The sequence below is a fragment of the Bos indicus genome, chromosome 15 (genome assembly GCF_029378745.1).
Source record: "Bos indicus isolate NIAB-ARS_2022 breed Sahiwal x Tharparkar chromosome 15, NIAB-ARS_B.indTharparkar_mat_pri_1.0, whole genome shotgun sequence".
Taxonomy (NCBI): Eukaryota; Metazoa; Chordata; class Mammalia; order Artiodactyla; family Bovidae; genus Bos; species Bos indicus.
In genome coordinates this window covers 47,585,325-47,602,248 of record NC_091774.1, presented here as the reverse complement: position 1 = coordinate 47,602,248, position 16,924 = coordinate 47,585,325, and the positions used below count along the sequence as shown (strand labels likewise).

Here is a 16,924-nt window from a genome sequence, read left to right as displayed (position 1 = left end):
TCCCATCAGTGGAGCAGGGATAAGAGAAAGGGGGTCCTCCTCTTTTTGCCCTTTCTTTGAAAAGCTTTCTTCTTACTGATAATATTGAAGATTAATATTTAACAGGGAAAAATACAGGATCATACAGTGTGCATAGAACAGAAGCCACTTCAGAGAAGGACTGAGGCAGACTCCCCATAGGGACCATAAATTTAATCCTGGTCCACTTACCCACCCAACAATTCAGGCTCATAGTCTCTAAACTCTGGTCATTTATAGCATCAATTTAAACCCAGTCTAACCCATGCCCCATCTCTGCCCATGGCCTCCCATTGAGAATTAATACTCTATAACTTAGAACCAATCTTTACCATTGCACTATCACATTTTATCATAATTTCTATATTTTCAAGTTCATTTCATCATCACACTGACAGCATGGTAAATACTCAGGGTAAGGAAGAAAATAATGAAGAAAAGGAGAGGAAATAAAGAAAAGAAGAAATACAAATGCTAGTTTTCTCTTTGTTCCTTGCTTCTGCACAGCAGAGTCTGTGTTATAAATATGTCCTCTAATATGTTGCATAGTATCCAAAATACCACCAGTTGAACTTATAACACCTGAAAAGACTAAGTTAATGTGCCCTTAGTCATGACAATGGTAGTGAAGACAGTACTATAAATAGTGATTGCAATGGCAATGACATTTTTGTGAAAATTTATTTAATTTCTCCAATAAAAATGTATTGAGTACCTACTGTTACACTTATGAAGATTTATGTATTTATTTATGGAAAAACACAATGTGACTGATGAGGAAATATGCTGGTGATGACACAGTCCATGAAAGGAATGAGATGTATTTATTGAACAAGCATTTATTGAGAGCCTATTATGTGCCAGGTACTATGATAATAAGACAACACATCTAACTCACAATTTACTAGAGATGGGGGACAGAGATCATTAATTCAATCAGTATATATATATAAATTGTGAAGGATAATGAAAGAAATACACACAAAGCTCTGGGTTCAAAAAACAGGTGACCTTATCTAGTTCAAAAAATCTTCCTCAATAAAGTGAGGTTTGAATTGAAATTCAAGATGAATAGAAATGTCAAGGAAAAAGACAGGATGATGCATTTCCACTAGGAAGAGCCCAGACAATACATAACTGGAGGAAGTTGGACTCTTGAAGAACTAAAGAAGGAAACATGTTATTACAAATACATAACCCTCACTCAACACTACATATATTGCAAGAGTGTGTAAAGACTTCACAGCATACAAGAAACATTACAGTGAGTACCAATGGTAGAAACTAGAAGACAATGGGCAAGAGAGTTAGAAATGAAGACCGAAAATAAACAAAGCAAGAATTAGAACAATAATTATTGTGTACAACAAACTTTTTTTGTACCAGAGACTAAAAATGAGGAAAGAAAGAATTATTATTAACCTGAGAAGTTAAAAATTCATAATACTATAAGAGCCATAGAGGGTCAGCCATCTCAAAAACAGGCTAGAAAAATACAAAGAATAAAGATTTTAAATGTTATTGGCAATTTTGGAGTCAGATGGAACATGAATATTTTACAGAGTTTCTCTCATAATCTTAAGACTTAAAGTATCTCCAGAATTTGCCAGTTTCTGTGATGCCAAAGTTTTTTCTGATAGAGGGAGTCTTATTGCTTCCACAAACAGGCTATGTGTCAGTGTCATGGTGGTGGGAGGTGGTCCATGTTTTCATTTGAACTCCTGAGTCACTTGATCCAGACCTATTAAAGTCTAATTATTTCTTAATTACCTGATGCACTTATTTTGTCAAGACAAGTAAATAACAAACTTTTAGGGGAAAAGGTATCCAGAAAAGTACTTGCTGATTGATCAACTGATACACCCCAGCCCTTCTAGATGTTCATCCAAATATCTAAACACCATAGGTCTCAGAAGAGATTTCCCAACTTCTAAACACTCAGAATAACTTCATTTGCTCTCTCTTCTTTGTCCCCACCAGGTAAGTAGCATGGTCTTATGGGGCTCCCATCACACAGGGGAGGGTCACCTTGGCCCCCAAGTTCCAACTAATGAGAACTACACTCAGGTGGGATCAATACGGTTGAGACTTAGAATTTTACACAGGTGCTCCCAGATATGCTTGGTCTTGACTCCATAGGCAAGGGGGTTCAGTGCAGGGGGAAATAGCAAGTAGAGATTGGCAAGGATGACTTTGGCAGCAGAGGCTGTGGGTTTGCCAAAGTGCTGCATGATTACAGAAAGAAAGCCTGGTCTGTAGAAAAAGAGAATGACACAGATGTGAGCTGTACGTGTGCTGCCTGCTTTAGCACGTGCCTCAGATGAGGGCAAATGAATCATGGTCCTTACATTCTGCCCATAAGAGTAGGCAATAAAGGCCACATCCCCAGCACCAAGAAAGATCTCCACAGCAAAGGCATAGAGGTTATCCACGGTGGTGGCCCAACAGGCCAGTTTCACCACTGCCATATGCTCACAGTAGGTGTAGGCAATTGTGTGGGAGCCACAGTAGGGCAGCCCATGGGCTGGGCTTGGAAAGGAGGTGGTCAAACCCACACCTCAAAGCACCACCAGGCCTCCAATCTTGGCAACAACTGCTGGGGTAAGAATGGTTGCATAACATAGTGGGTTACAGATGGCCACAAAGCAGTCCAGGGCCATGGCCACCAGCACTCCTGATTCCATGGCAGAGATGCATGGAAGAAGAACATCTGGAAAAGACAGGAGTAGGAGCTGATGGCTGTAGCACCAAACCAGAAAATGGCCAGCATCTTGGGCAGAGTGGAAAGAGAGAGAACCAGGTCAACAAAGGAGAGCATGGCAAGAAATAAAAACATGGGCTGGAGAAGACTGCATTCTGTCCAGATGAGAAAAAGCAGGACACCATTCCCAGTCACTGCCAGGAAGAACATGAAGCAAAAGGGAAGTGAGATCCAAATGTGGACAGCAGTCAGTCCTGGGATGTCAGCCAAGAAGAAAGTATGTGAGAAGAGATGAGAATTATTGGGAAAAGTCATGGTGGTCACCTCACTTAGAAGTGTGAAGTGCCCCTGCAAAGAAAGGCAAACAGGTTAAATTCAATGAGAAGGTTAGGAGCTCAGAACATGTGGTCTGACTAACTCCACCATCACCATCAGTCTTTCCCCATTATTCTAAGAAAATAGTCAAAAGTAATTTTCAATTTAGTCGATATTTCTGGAAGATCTTTAAACACGAAAGAGGCAACTCAGCTTGGTCTAGTGGGAAATGCATTGAACAAAAAAAAGCAGAAACCAGTTTCCAGAATTACACTTCCTACTATATCTGTGACCTGGAGCAGTTCACGTAATTTAAGTAAATCACAGATTCAAGTAGATGCCCAGGAACTGTTGTAAGTGAAACTCCTTCCCATCATGCTCTTATTCCCAAATTCTGAATGCTAGTGATTGATCTAATCAGCATAGACCTCACATAAGTCTTATTACAACCAACCTTCATCTGAAACTGCCCCAAATCCTAACATCTGGAAAATTCCTTAATTTGGAGACATTCCACTTCTCCAAACTCCATGGACTTCCAGGTTACAGAATAAATGGTCCCTGATGACTCCAACACTAATTAGATTCCTCCTTGGGTTATTCCCCAATCATTTCACAAATGTACATCTTGCTTCTTTCCCCAAAATCTCAATAGATATCTGATTTCACCACCTTCTGTATCTCCCTCTCCTTCAAGGTGGTATTGTACATAGGTAGACACAAAGTTCTGGAGAAGGTGATGGCACCCCACTCTAGTACTCTTGCCTGGAAAATCCCATGGATGGAGGAGCCTGGTAGGCTGCAGTCCATGGGGTCGCAAAGAGTCAGATACGACTGAGCGACTTCACTTTCACTTTTCACTTTCATGCATTGGAGAAGGAAATGGCAACCCACTCCAGTGTTCTTGCCTGGAGAATCCCAGGGGCGGGGGAGCCTGTTGGGCTGCCGTCTATGGGGTCGCACAGATTCGGACACAACTGAAGTGACTTAGCAGCAGCAGCAGACACAAAGTTTAGAGTTGTGGTGACCTGGAATGAACAGAAATTTTTTAAATAATAATCATATGAAAGTCAAAAACTCTATATCACACCTATATTGCTGAGAACAGAAAATAAAATGATCAGATATACCTTCCAGTTCAGTTTTTCATGTAATCACATAAAGTGTACAGAATTATACATATCCCCAACATGTACTATGCTCAAACCATCATTTTGTAGGTTAGAAAACTAAGGTCTAGAGATAAGTAAAAGACCCAGAGTCCCAGAGTTATTAGTGGCAGAATCAGACAAGATCTCACATCCACTGAGCCACGAGCTAGGAAGTTATCATCTTGTCTTCGAGAGAATAGTGACTACTACGGAGCAGAGGAAGAATGCCCAGGACACTGTGGCCACGAGTGGGCAGCACAGGAACCAAATAGCATGGTGGATGAAGAACGACTTAGGGATTGGGTGTCTCTCCAGCATACCCCAACACCGCCAGTACCACAGTCCTCTCATGCCAAAGAAAAGCACAAGAACATGCAGAGACCTGGGCCCAGGGTCCGAGAGGGTTTTGGAGCATAGAGTGATTCACATTCCAGGCAGAGACATTACAGCTGGGTTCCTCTCATACTTTCAATGGCAGCAAGAAGAAGTCTCTAACCATGAGGGAGAGGAGCAGAAGTTAGACCAGGAGCACAGTTCAGAAAAGAAGGAACATATATGCATTAACATACAATATTTGTTTTTCTCTTTCTGACTTACTCAACTCTGTGTAACAGACTCAAGGTCTATCCACATCTCTACAGTTGACCCAATTTCATTCCTTTTTATGCCTGAGTAATATTACATTGTATACATATAACTGATTCCTCCTTCATACAGCAGAAACTAACACTACATTGTAAAGCAATTATACTACAATTTAAAAAAAAAGAAATTAAAAAAAGAAGAAACAGTGCAGCTTTAAAATGACCAAGAACATTTTGCTTTTCTCTCCAAGAGAAATTACATGACTATTGCCCATACCTTAAACCATAGCTGCTAAGGAGACTAAGTGATAACAGCAAAAGGTATAAGGGCTTGGAAGATAAGGAGATTTGAGTGGACCTATAGTTCTGGTGTCTTGGAATAAACACTGGACCAGAAGTCAAGATCCTGGTTCGAGGTACTATTTCTTCCATATGTCTGCTGTGTGACTTTAAGCAGAGCATCTAACCATTTTCAAGCCTTAGTGTCCTCACATGTGAAATGAACATACTAAAACCTACCTCACAGGATCATTATGAGAATCCAATGAGATACAATATGTGAAAATTCCTTATCAAATGCTAGAAACAGTCATTTTATTGTCACTGAATTACAAGAAGTAAATGAGGCATTAGGAGTTACCTGATTAAGAGCAACAGAAACTTTAGCAATTCAGAGGCAATGCATTTGATTTGACAAAAGATGATAAGTTCCAAAAAAAAAAAAAGATAGTTTCATCCCATGTGTGGATGTTGTTTAGTAGTAACCCAGAGCCACCCAGTCAAAAATACTATATCCTCCCAGATAATGCTCCTTTTCTCCCTCCCAACACACATTGTTTCCCTCAGCATCCCCAGAATATGGTGCTGTGAGGGAAGGGGTGTTGGGAGGTGTCAAGAAATGTGGCTTTGATCACCTGAGCACCTGTTTCAGATTATCCAAAAAGCTGCCCAACCTTAAGCCTCAGCCAACTTTGTGGAATGAAACAGTGTCTTCAGGACTGTGTAGGAAATACTTAAATCTAATGGCCGAACTATCCCCTGAGGACCCAGCAAATGTCCCTCATTATAAACCTTATGCCTCAAGGGAAAGTCTAATTCAGTAAGCTCAACAACTTTATTTCCATCAGGGAAGTAGTAAAATGAGATTAAGAATCCTGGAGCTAGAGGATTCCTGGAGGCAGATGCAGGGGCCTCCATAAATGTTTCCCTAAGGCTCACCCTGCAGGCTTCAAGGAGGAGCCAACTTATAAATAACTTACTGTTGTGCCAGAACCAGCAGGATGTTTGCCTGCTTTGGAGGAAGTAATTCTCACACACCCAATACCCCACCCCCACCCCCGCCCCCGCCTTGTATATGACACAATGTGAAAGTGTTAGTCACTCAGTTGTGCCCGACTCTTTGTGACCCCATGGACTATAACCTGCCAGCCTCCTCTGTCCATAAGATTTTCCAAGAAAGAATACTGGAGTGGTAGCCATTCCCTTCTCCAAGGGATCGTCCTAACCCAGAGATCAAACCTGGGTCTCTCACATTGCTGGCAGATTCTTTACCACATAAGCTACCAGAGAAGCCCATATACAACACAAAAAGATCTAGATAGATCTCTGATGATGTACACATCATCAATATTGGTGATATTTCCCCTTTTCCCTACTGTTATCAATACAATGCATTTTTACCCCCAGACAGCCTATCAGATTATCCAGATCTGGGAAGGTTGGGGGAAAAATTAAGTTGTAGATGTAGCCTATACGAATCTCTCTTCCTTGGGCCTACCCTTAAACATTACTCACCAAAGAGGTGCACTGACCTACGAGGAATGAGAAGTTAAGCTACCAGTCAGGTCCCAAGAACAGGGTATTTAATGGGTACCTTTTCAGCCACTGCCTATAGGGATCCAAAGTGAAACTCCCACCACCCAGACACCAATTAGTACTCTGCTCCCTCTTCAAGCAAAGGTCTAACAGAGTCTCTTCTAGTTACTGAGTCTTCAAGGAACAGCCCCAATGGGGAATATTTTGAACATCATACTCCAGGGTGCCATGTCAAGAGAGGGCTAAGGGCCTGCAGCCAGAAGCAAGGAGAGACATCCTGTGATGGGAAATGGGACACCTAATTTGATCACCAAGCAACCTGATTTAGGGAAGGTAAGAGGAGGGCAGGGAGATGGGGAGGGACAACACCAGGACCAGCTACAATATTACCTATATGACCCCATGACATAGGTGGGACTGTGAGAGGAAGAATGGATTAATAGGTGACAGTGTTTATAAGATGAGAGAATCTGGCCATGGAATAAGGCTGGAGAAAATGCCAAATGTCTCCTGTGCTAGATTTCAAAATGGTAGACACAAGGGCAGGCCAAGTCCTGTAGGTATTGCCATCCATATCTTATCTCACCTTAGTGAGATTACCTTCAGCTCTGTCTCTTCTTAACCAATTTCTCTACACTTGATTCAACTCAGTCACTAAAATCACTCCTTAAAGTGGTGCCAGATTAATCGATGAGAGAATATTCAAGCGAATAGAGGATCTGGACATTGCATTGGATTGAGAAGGATTGGAAAAATTGAGTGTGTACATAAAAGGACATGTGTGGTGGTATGCATGAGTCTTCATGTATTCTTCAAATCTAGTAAGAAAAAAAGTATTTGTTTTTTGAAGAAAAAAAAGTATTTTTTTAATGAAGCCAAAGGAAAAATAAGAACAAATACATGAAAATTTGTAGTTCGGGACTTGGCCAGATTTGTATGTCTTCAGAAAGATAATCCTTAATTAGAAAGATAGAGGTTAAAACAAGTTATATTAAAAGAGAATAGCGCAATTTGATTGGAAATGATCATTGCCCAGAACCAGTTCCTCCATTTAGAAAAGCCGTGTTCTAAGGGTACTAACCCAGTTCCAGAGGGAAGAAGACACAGTAGGTGTCATTTTAGATAGAGCCAAGATTATGAACACTAACGTGAAGCACTCAACTTTCTAACACTGAAGCAAAGCTTGGTAACAATGAGCTTAGGACAGATCATTCTATCTTAGAGGATGCTAGGATATCTCTGAAACTTCAGGATATTGGTATTATAAGGTAGAAAATATCAGGTCAGAACCTCATTGGAAGAGGTATGAGTAGGCAGGAGCAATACAAAGGTTAATCTGAGTGGAACTGAAGGAGAGGATGAGGAACTGAAACAAGAACTTAAGACTCAGAAAATAGAGAAGTTGGGGGTTCCCTGGCAGTCCAGTGGTTAAGACTTCACGATTTCACTGCTAAGGGTACAGTTTCAACCCCTGGTCAGGGAACTAAAAGCCTCCAAGCCATGTGCCCTTTGGCCCCCCAAAAAGAAAATTATTAAAACTAAAACATTAGATTAACGTAAACATGGACCATCTAACTGAAATCCTCAAATCCTCATCTAAATTCAGAAATTGGGTAAAACATCAAGAGGTCAGGACAAGACCAAAGCTCCAAGAACATTCAAGAGGATTTGGATCAATAATCTAGATCAATAAAAGTATTTCTTGAGTTCCTCTTAAGGGCTGCGAAAGAAAGAAATACGGATTTTTAGAGTCAGGTGAAAGATACACATCAAGCTAAAGCAAAGCATCACCAAAGGCAAGCAGAGGTACAAGCAAAGATTTCTGTGGCCACACCTTGGAGATATGGAAACACTTGGAGAGACAGAATCTAATCATGCCTGTGTGAATCAAGGAAGGGTATACTAATGAGACAATATTAAGAGGAAAGTTGAAAAGTGAGAATAGAATATTTCAGGATCAGACATTAGCATTAAAGATACCAAAACTACTAAAGTCTGGAATTCTTGCTAAATAGCCAAAAACTGAAAATTGAAGGATTAGTGGAGAGGAATGAGATTTAAGAGGGAGGTTGGACCCAGGCTGCAACAGGTCTTAAGTGCTCTTCCGAATAACACTGTGTTAAATATGAGGTCAAGGAAGACAACAAACAAGGGAGTTGTTTAAGCAGAGCAGTGATGATAATAAATTAGTGACTTAGTAGATTTCCTACATATATTCTGGGCATGAGAAGAAAGACATGGTATCTGAATGAGTAAGAATTAGTGAAATCCGAGAAGAAATCTATGGCAATGAAGTTAAAAGGAGGAAACTGGATCAAGTCTTTACTGATAAATATTGTCAATTAAGAAATAGACAATAATCCTATGCAAATTTTTAGAAAATAGGGGAGGAGGGAACACGTTCCTACTCATTTTATGAGGTCAGTATTAACTGATAACAAATTAAAGACTTACAAAACAAGAAAATCCAGGCCAAAAACCCTCATGAACAGATATATAAAAATCCTTTACAAATGATTGGTAAATCAAACTCAACAATATATAAAAATTATGATGAGTAGTTGGGGCTTGATGATGCTGTGAAAGTGCTGCACTCAATATGCTAGCAAATTTGGAAAACTCAGAAGTGGCCACTGGACTGGAAAAGGTCAGTTTTCATTCCAATCCCAAAGAAAAGTAATGCCAAAGAATGTTCAAACTACTGCACAAATGCACTCATCTCACATGCTAGTAAAGTAATGCTCAAAATTCTCCAAGCCAGACTTCAACAGTATGTGAACCGTGAACCAGATGTTCAAGCCAGATTTAGAAAAGGCAGAGGAATCAGAGATCAAGTACCAGTGGAGATCCCTTAAAAAACTGGAAATAGAACTGCCTTATGACCCAGCAATCCCACTGCTGGGCATACATACCAAGGAAACCAGAATTGAAAGAGACATGTGTACCCCAATGTTAATTGCAGCACTGTTTATAATAGCCAGGACATGGAAGCAACCTAGATGCCCATCAGCAGATGAATGGATAAGAAAGCTGTGGTACACATACACAATGGAGTATTACTCAGCCATTAAAAAGAATACATTTGAGTCAGTTCTAATGAGGTGGATGAAACTGGAGCCTATTATACAGAGTGAAGTAAGCCAGAAAGAAAAACACCAATACAGTATACTGACCCATATATATGGAATTTAGAAAGATGGTAATGATAACCCAGTATGAGAGACAGCAAAAGAGACACAGATGTATAGAACAGTCTGCTGGACTCTGTGGGAGAGGGACAGGGTGGGATGATTTGGGAGAATGGCATTGAAACATGTCTAATATCATATATGAAATGAATCACCAGTCCAGGTTTGATACATGATACAGGATGCTTGGGGCTGGTGCACTGAGATGACCCAGAGGGATGGTACGGGTAGGGAGGTGGGAGGGGGGTTCAGGATGGGCAACACATGTATACCCGTGGTGGATTCATGTTGATGTATGGCAAAACCAATACAGTATTGTAAAGTAATTAGCCTCCAATTAAAATAAATAAATTTATTTTTAAAAAAAAAAAAAAGAAAAAGCAAGAGAGTTCCAGAAAAACATCTACTTCTGCTTTATTGACTATGCCAAAGCCTTTGTTTGTGTGGATCACAACAAACTGTGGAAAATTCTGAAAGAGATGGGAATACCAGACCATCTGACCTGCCTCTTGAGAAATATGTATGCAGGTCAAGAAGCAACAGTTAGAACTGGACATGGAACAACAGACTGGTTCCAAATAGGGAAAGGAGTACCTCAAGGCTGTATATTATCACCATGCGTATTTAACTTATATGCAGAGTACATCATGAGAAACACTGGGCTGGATGAAACATTGCTGGTAGAAATATCAATAACTGCAGATTTGCAGACGACACCAACCTTATGGCAGAAAGCGAAGAACTTAAGAGCCTCTTGATGAAAGTGAAAGAGGAGAGTGAAAAAGTTGGCTTAAAGCTCAACATTAAGAATACTAAGATCATGGCATCTTGTCCCATCACTTCATAGCAAATAGGTGGGAAAACAGTGGAAACAGTGAGAGATTTTATTTCGGGGGCTCCAAAATCACTGCAGATGGTGACTGCAGCCATGAAATTAAAAGACACTTACTCCTTGGAAGAAAAGTTATGACCAACCTAGACAGCACATTAAAAAGCAGAGACATTACTTTGCTGACAAAGGTCCATCTAGTCAAAGCTGTGGTTTTTCCAGTAGTCATGTATGGATGTGAGAGTTGGACTATAAAGAAAGCTCAGCACCGAAGAATTGATGCTTTTGAACTGTGGTGTTGGAGAAGACTCTTGAGAGTCTTTGGACTGCAAGGAGATCCAACCAGTCCATCCTAAAGGAAATCAGTCCTGAATATTCATTGGAAGGACTGATGTTGAAGCTGAAACTCCAATACTTTGGCCCCCTGATGCGAAGAACTGACTCATGGGAAAAGACTCTGAATCTGGGAAAGATTGAAGGCAGGAGGAGAAGGGGACGACAGAGGATGAGATGGTTGGATGGCATCACTGACTCAATGGACATGAGTTTGAGTAAACTCTGGGTGTTGGTGATGGGACAGGGAAGCCTGGCATGCTGAAGTCCATGGGGTTGCAAAGAGTCGGACACGACTGAGCAATTCAACTGAACTGAACTTAGACGAGGCTTACCCAGGAATGAAAGATAATTTAACATTCAAAAAAGTTGATTTACCTCATCAAATTAACAAAATAAATGATGAAAAACACATACAAAACAAAATAAAATCTTAGCATTTCTGGGAAAAAAAGTAAAATGATTATCACTTGAATACAACATGACTGTAAGTAGAAAAACCTATGATCTGTACTATTAAGTGAATTTAGCAGGCTCATTTGTTAAAGTCAAAACAAAATTGATTTTCTGCACTTGTATACAGCATTAATAGCTATGAAAAACTGGAAAATTAGATTCATAAAATAATTATGTATGATAACATCAAAATACATAATACACTCAGGAATTAATTTGATAGACTATATCTGAGTCTTTGCACTGAAAATTAGAAAACATAGCTGGGAGAAATTATAGATTTAAGTTAATGAAGAGAAATGCTACGTTCATGCATTGGAGAACTCAATATGACTAAGATGTCTAGTCTCTTAAATTGATCTATAAATGTAATGCAATTTCAATGAAAATCCCAGAAGATTTTTTGTTTGTAAAAACTGGACAACTTATTCTCAAACTTATCTGAAATGCAAAGACCCAACAGAACAAAAATAATTTTGGAAACAATTCAAAAGTTATCAAAGTCTGAGGACTTATTTCAAGATGTTTTAAATCTACAATATCAAGACAGTGTAATATTAACATAAGGGATAGTTTAATAGCTCAATGGAACAAAAAGGAGAGTTCAGAATACACACACACATATATATAAATAATCTTTTTTTTTTTTTTCACTAACGTGCAAGGTACTGTGGTGGGAAAGGTATAAACTTTTCAATAAAGGGTATTGAAACAACTGAATATTCATATACAAAATATAAACTTCCTCCATGGAGACAAAGTAGAAATTGAAGACACAGACCACCCCAGATAAATGGCAAGTATAATAAGCAGGGGAATTTACTTAGGAGGCTTGTCTTGGGCACCCACAAGATGAGTAAATCTTCACACCACCAGCTAGAATCTTAGGAATTTATAGAGAGATCTTAAATGGATTCACTCAGATGGTCTCAACAACATATGACTCTCTCTTCAGCTGCATCCTTGAAAATGGGTCTGGCTATGGGAATGGTGGGTGGTACACCCATTGCAAGGACAGGGAGGGAATGAGGATCCTGATTGCCCAGGTCCAGCTCAGGAATCAATCAGCAGTCACATCCTCTGAACGAGGTAATCCAAAAATTTTAAGACAATGTAAAAGCTAAAATTATGAATTTTCTAGGAAAAAAAATAGGATAAAATCTTTGCAACTTTATGTTAACCAAAAATTTCTTCAATAGGACACAAAATGTATTTTATTTTAAACTATAGTTTATTAGTTTTATTTTATAAGTTTATAGTTTTATTTTAAGCTATAAAATAAAAATGGATTCCCTGGTGGCGCAGACAGTAAAGAAACCTCCCACAGTGTGGGAGACCTGGGTTCAATTCCTGGTTTTGGAAGATCCCCTGGATCAGGGCATGGCAAACCACTCAAGTATTCTTGCCTGGAGAACCCCATGGACAGAGGAGCCTAGTGGGGCATTCCATGGGGTTGCAAACAGTCAGACATGACTTAGTGACTAATCACAGCACAGCATAGTTCATTAGCTTTATTTTATAATTTTATTTCAAACTATAAAATAAAAATTGATATATTAGAATTTACCAAAATTTTAAAATCTGCTCATCAGAAGACATCATTTAGAAATAAAAGGCAGAAGGAAGCAGGTGGCTGACCCGTCAGCCCCTCAAGGGGCGGCACCATGCTGCTCCCTGTGAGCCCAGGCCACCACCAGGTGGGTGGCCGGCCTGAGGGCACGGCGCCATGAAGCTGTACAGCCTAAGTGTCTGTACAAAGGCGAGTCCAAGGCAGTGCTCAAAGCCACATACGATGTGTCCTCTTTCAGCTTCTTCCAGAGGTCCAGCGTTTAGGAATTCACCGCCTTCACAAGCCAACTGATTGATTGGATGGCTGGTGGTGGTGGTGGTGGTTTAGTCACTAAGTCGTGTCTGAGTCTTGCAACCCCATGGGCTGTAGCCTGTCAGGCTCTTCTGTCCATGGGATTCTCCAGGCAAGAACACTGGAGTAGGTTGTTATTTCTTTCTCCAGGGGATCCTGATTGTGGAGTGCTCTGCAAAAGATAGCCAAACTTCTGTGGAACAAGAATATCTGTGCTATGTCTTCGTGAGAAATGACAGTCTTGCAGAAGTGGTCATTGCTGACCGTGAACATCCATCCTGGGAGTCTTTTACCTTGCTAGAGAAGGTACTAGACGAATTCTCCAAGCAGGTCCACAGGATAGACTGGCCAGTTGGATCCCCCTATACCATCCAGTACACAGGCCTGGACAGTCACCTCAGTAGACACCAGAACCCCCAAGAAGCTGACTCCATGACTAAAGTGCAGGCTGAACTGAATGAGACCAGTGCAGATATGCAGAAACATCATTCTACACAACACCATGCAGTCTTTATTAGCGCGAGGCGGGAAGTTCAATGACCTGGTGTCCAAATCTGAAGTGCTGGGAATACAGTTGAAAGTCTTCTATAAAATGGCCAGGATATAAAACTCATCCTGTGCAACCATGTGACGGCCACCAGCAGAGCCCCTGTGCTGGCACATCACCGTCATTCACATCAGAACCTCACCCCTATCCCCGACCCCAGGAAGCAGAGCCACTTCACAACGACCCGAATGGGACAGACTCAACTTCCGCTTTGGAGCTCCTGGAAGGAACCGAATGGTGGAAGGCCCCTGGGGGTGGGGAACGTTCAAATTCACATGCCTAGTTATTTTTGAAAAGATAACTTGAGGCCAATAAAAGTGTGTTTTGGGGCCAAATGGAACCATAAAGCTCAGTGACTCTGCAAAATAAATAAAAATAAAAGGTAAGTTGCAGACTTGGTGAATATATTTGCACTGCATGGGTCTGAGAAAGGATTTGAATCCAGATTATGTAAAGAAATTATACAGAGAAATAATAAGACAACTCACAAACAGTAAAAAATATTTGAACACTTTTCAAAGGAAGATTTATGGAGAGCCAACAAGTTCAGAAGCATATTAAAAGATGTTCAGTACCATTAGTCATAGAAGAAATGCAAATTAAAACCATAATAACTTACAATGATAGACATATTAGGATGGCTAAAATTAACACTGACCATATCAAGTGCTGGAGAAGGAAATGGCAACCCACTCTAGTACTCCTGCCTGGAAAATTCCATGGATGGAGGCGCCTGGTAGGCTACAGTCCATGGGGTCACAAAGAGTTGGACACAACTGAGCAACTTCACTTTCTTTCTTTCTCTAGTTCCTTTTGGAGAAGGAAATGGCAATCCACTCCAGTGTTCTTGCCTGGAGAATTCCATGGACAGAGGGGCCTGGTGGGCACAGTCTATGGGGTTGCAAGAGTCGGACACAACTAAGCAACTAACACACACACATACCAAGTGCTGATGAGGATACAAAGCAACTGGAACACTCAAATTGCTGGTAACAATGTAGAATGGTAGAACCACTTTGGAAAACAATTTGGTAGATGCATTTTAATAAAATTAAACATATGATTACCATATAACTCAGCAACTCCATGCCTGAATTTTTTTTTAATTTTTATTGGGGTATAATTGAACTTGGACAAACTCCAGGAGATGGTGAGGGACAGGGAATCCTGGAGTGGGGTCCATGTGTTTCATGGGGTCACAAAGAGTTGGACATAACTTGGTGACTGAACAACATAAGTGATTTCCAACTTGTCTTAATTTCAGGTGTACAGCAGAGTGAATCTGTTATATATACATATATATCCACTTATTTTTAGATTCTAATGTTCCATATAGGACATTACAAAGTATTGAATAAAGTTCCCTGTGCTATACCCTAGGTCCTTATTAGTCATTCATTTTATATACAGTAGTTTACTTGTGTCAATCCCAATCTTTCAATTTATCCCTCCCAACCCCTCCCAGGTAACCATAAGTTTATTTTTTACATTTGTAACTCTATTTCTGTTTTGTAGATAAGTTCATTTGTAGCCTTTTTTAGAGTCCACACATAAGTGATTCATATGACATTTGTCTTTCTCTGACTTACCTCACTCAGCATGACAATTTCTAAGTCCATCCATGTCACTGCAAATGGCATTATTTTGTTCTCTTTATGGCTAAGTAATATCCCATTGTATATACACACCACATCTTCTTTATCCATTCATCTGTCAATGAACATTTACATTGCTTCCATGTCTTGGCTTTTTTAAATAGTACTGCAATGAACACTGGAGTAGTCCATGCCTAAATATTTACTAAAGAGAAATGAAAAATTTTAGGTAAAAAATAATCCAGTTTTATTAATCATTTCCTTTACATTTAGTCCTTTTTTATGAGATATTTAAGAAATTTTCATTTACCCCAAGGTTATGAATATATTCTTCTGTGCTATCATTTAGAGCTTTTACTGTTTTTAACCTTTCACAATTACTCTCAAAATGACTTTTATGTGGCTAGGGATCAAGGTTTACTTTTGCCTGTGGGCAGCCTATAGATCTTCTACCTTTTAGAAAAAAGACTGCTCTTTCCCACACTGCTTTGTGTTCATATACATGTAGGCTTATCTTTCAACTCTCTCTTCTTTTTAATAATCTTTTTTTCTTTTTCCTGTACTACACTGTGTTAATTATTATAGCCTTATAATATATACTGCTTATATAGCTTAAGTTCATCAATCTGATTTTTCCTCTTTAGGTATTTTTATTAACAAATATGTGGAAAAGTATCAATTTGTGAGATTAGGTTGAGTGCCATAGCAAAATATCCATGATATCCATGGGAATTCTTGTCTCTGGCTTTCCAGTGTCATATATATGCACCGGTGTCAACAACCTCTCATATCCTTGTGTCATGTGGAGAAAGATGTTATTCTATCCCCTCTAGAGCTCTGAGTCAGTTGACTGAGGCCCTCTCACACCTGCATCACAATCTGCTTCTCTGTTTACCCAATCTTTCCTTCTCCCTGCTTTTCCATGGGTTCTGATCCCTAATAAACTTCTTGTACCCTCGATTGTTTCATTGTCTACTTCCCACGAATCAAATCTGAGTCCCTTTGCAGTCCACCTGAAACTATCACAAGTTAATTGGCTACACACCACTACAAAATAAAAAGTTTTTAAATTTTGATACATTTTGGTTTAGTAGGAAGATCAGATCAGATCAGTCGCTTAGTCCTGTCCAACTCTTTTAGACTCCATGAATCGCAGCACGCCAGGCCTCCCTGTCCATCACCAACTCCCTGAAGATAGGAGAATATAAATCTCAAGTAGATTTAAAAGAATATGAGAGATAAGGAACTGGGAGAAACACACTGAGAGAAATGCTTTAGGAATTTGTGGAAGAAAGGAAAGAGAGGGAGCAGATTTAGGACAAGGGTGCTGGGTGGGAGAAAGTTGAGATCAGGAGGTGTATTAGTTAAAGTCCTAAAAGGAAACAGATGATACATGCAAAAGGAAAGACTGAAGAGAGTATAATGAAGAGAACTGTCAAAATACATGGGAAGAGTTAAAAACAATAATAATAATAAAGCAGGGGTGGCAAAATACACCAGGGCTGGTAACATCAAAGGCATTACCCTCCCT

General features: G+C 39.9%; 1 pseudogene; it reads left to right on the top strand.

Moving 5' to 3' along the window:
* Window positions 1–13,116: 13,116 nt before the first annotated feature.
* Window positions 13,117–13,882, top strand: LOC109568861 (synaptobrevin homolog YKT6-like; annotated as a pseudogene).
* The last annotated feature ends 3,042 nt before the right edge of the window (window positions 13,883–16,924 follow it).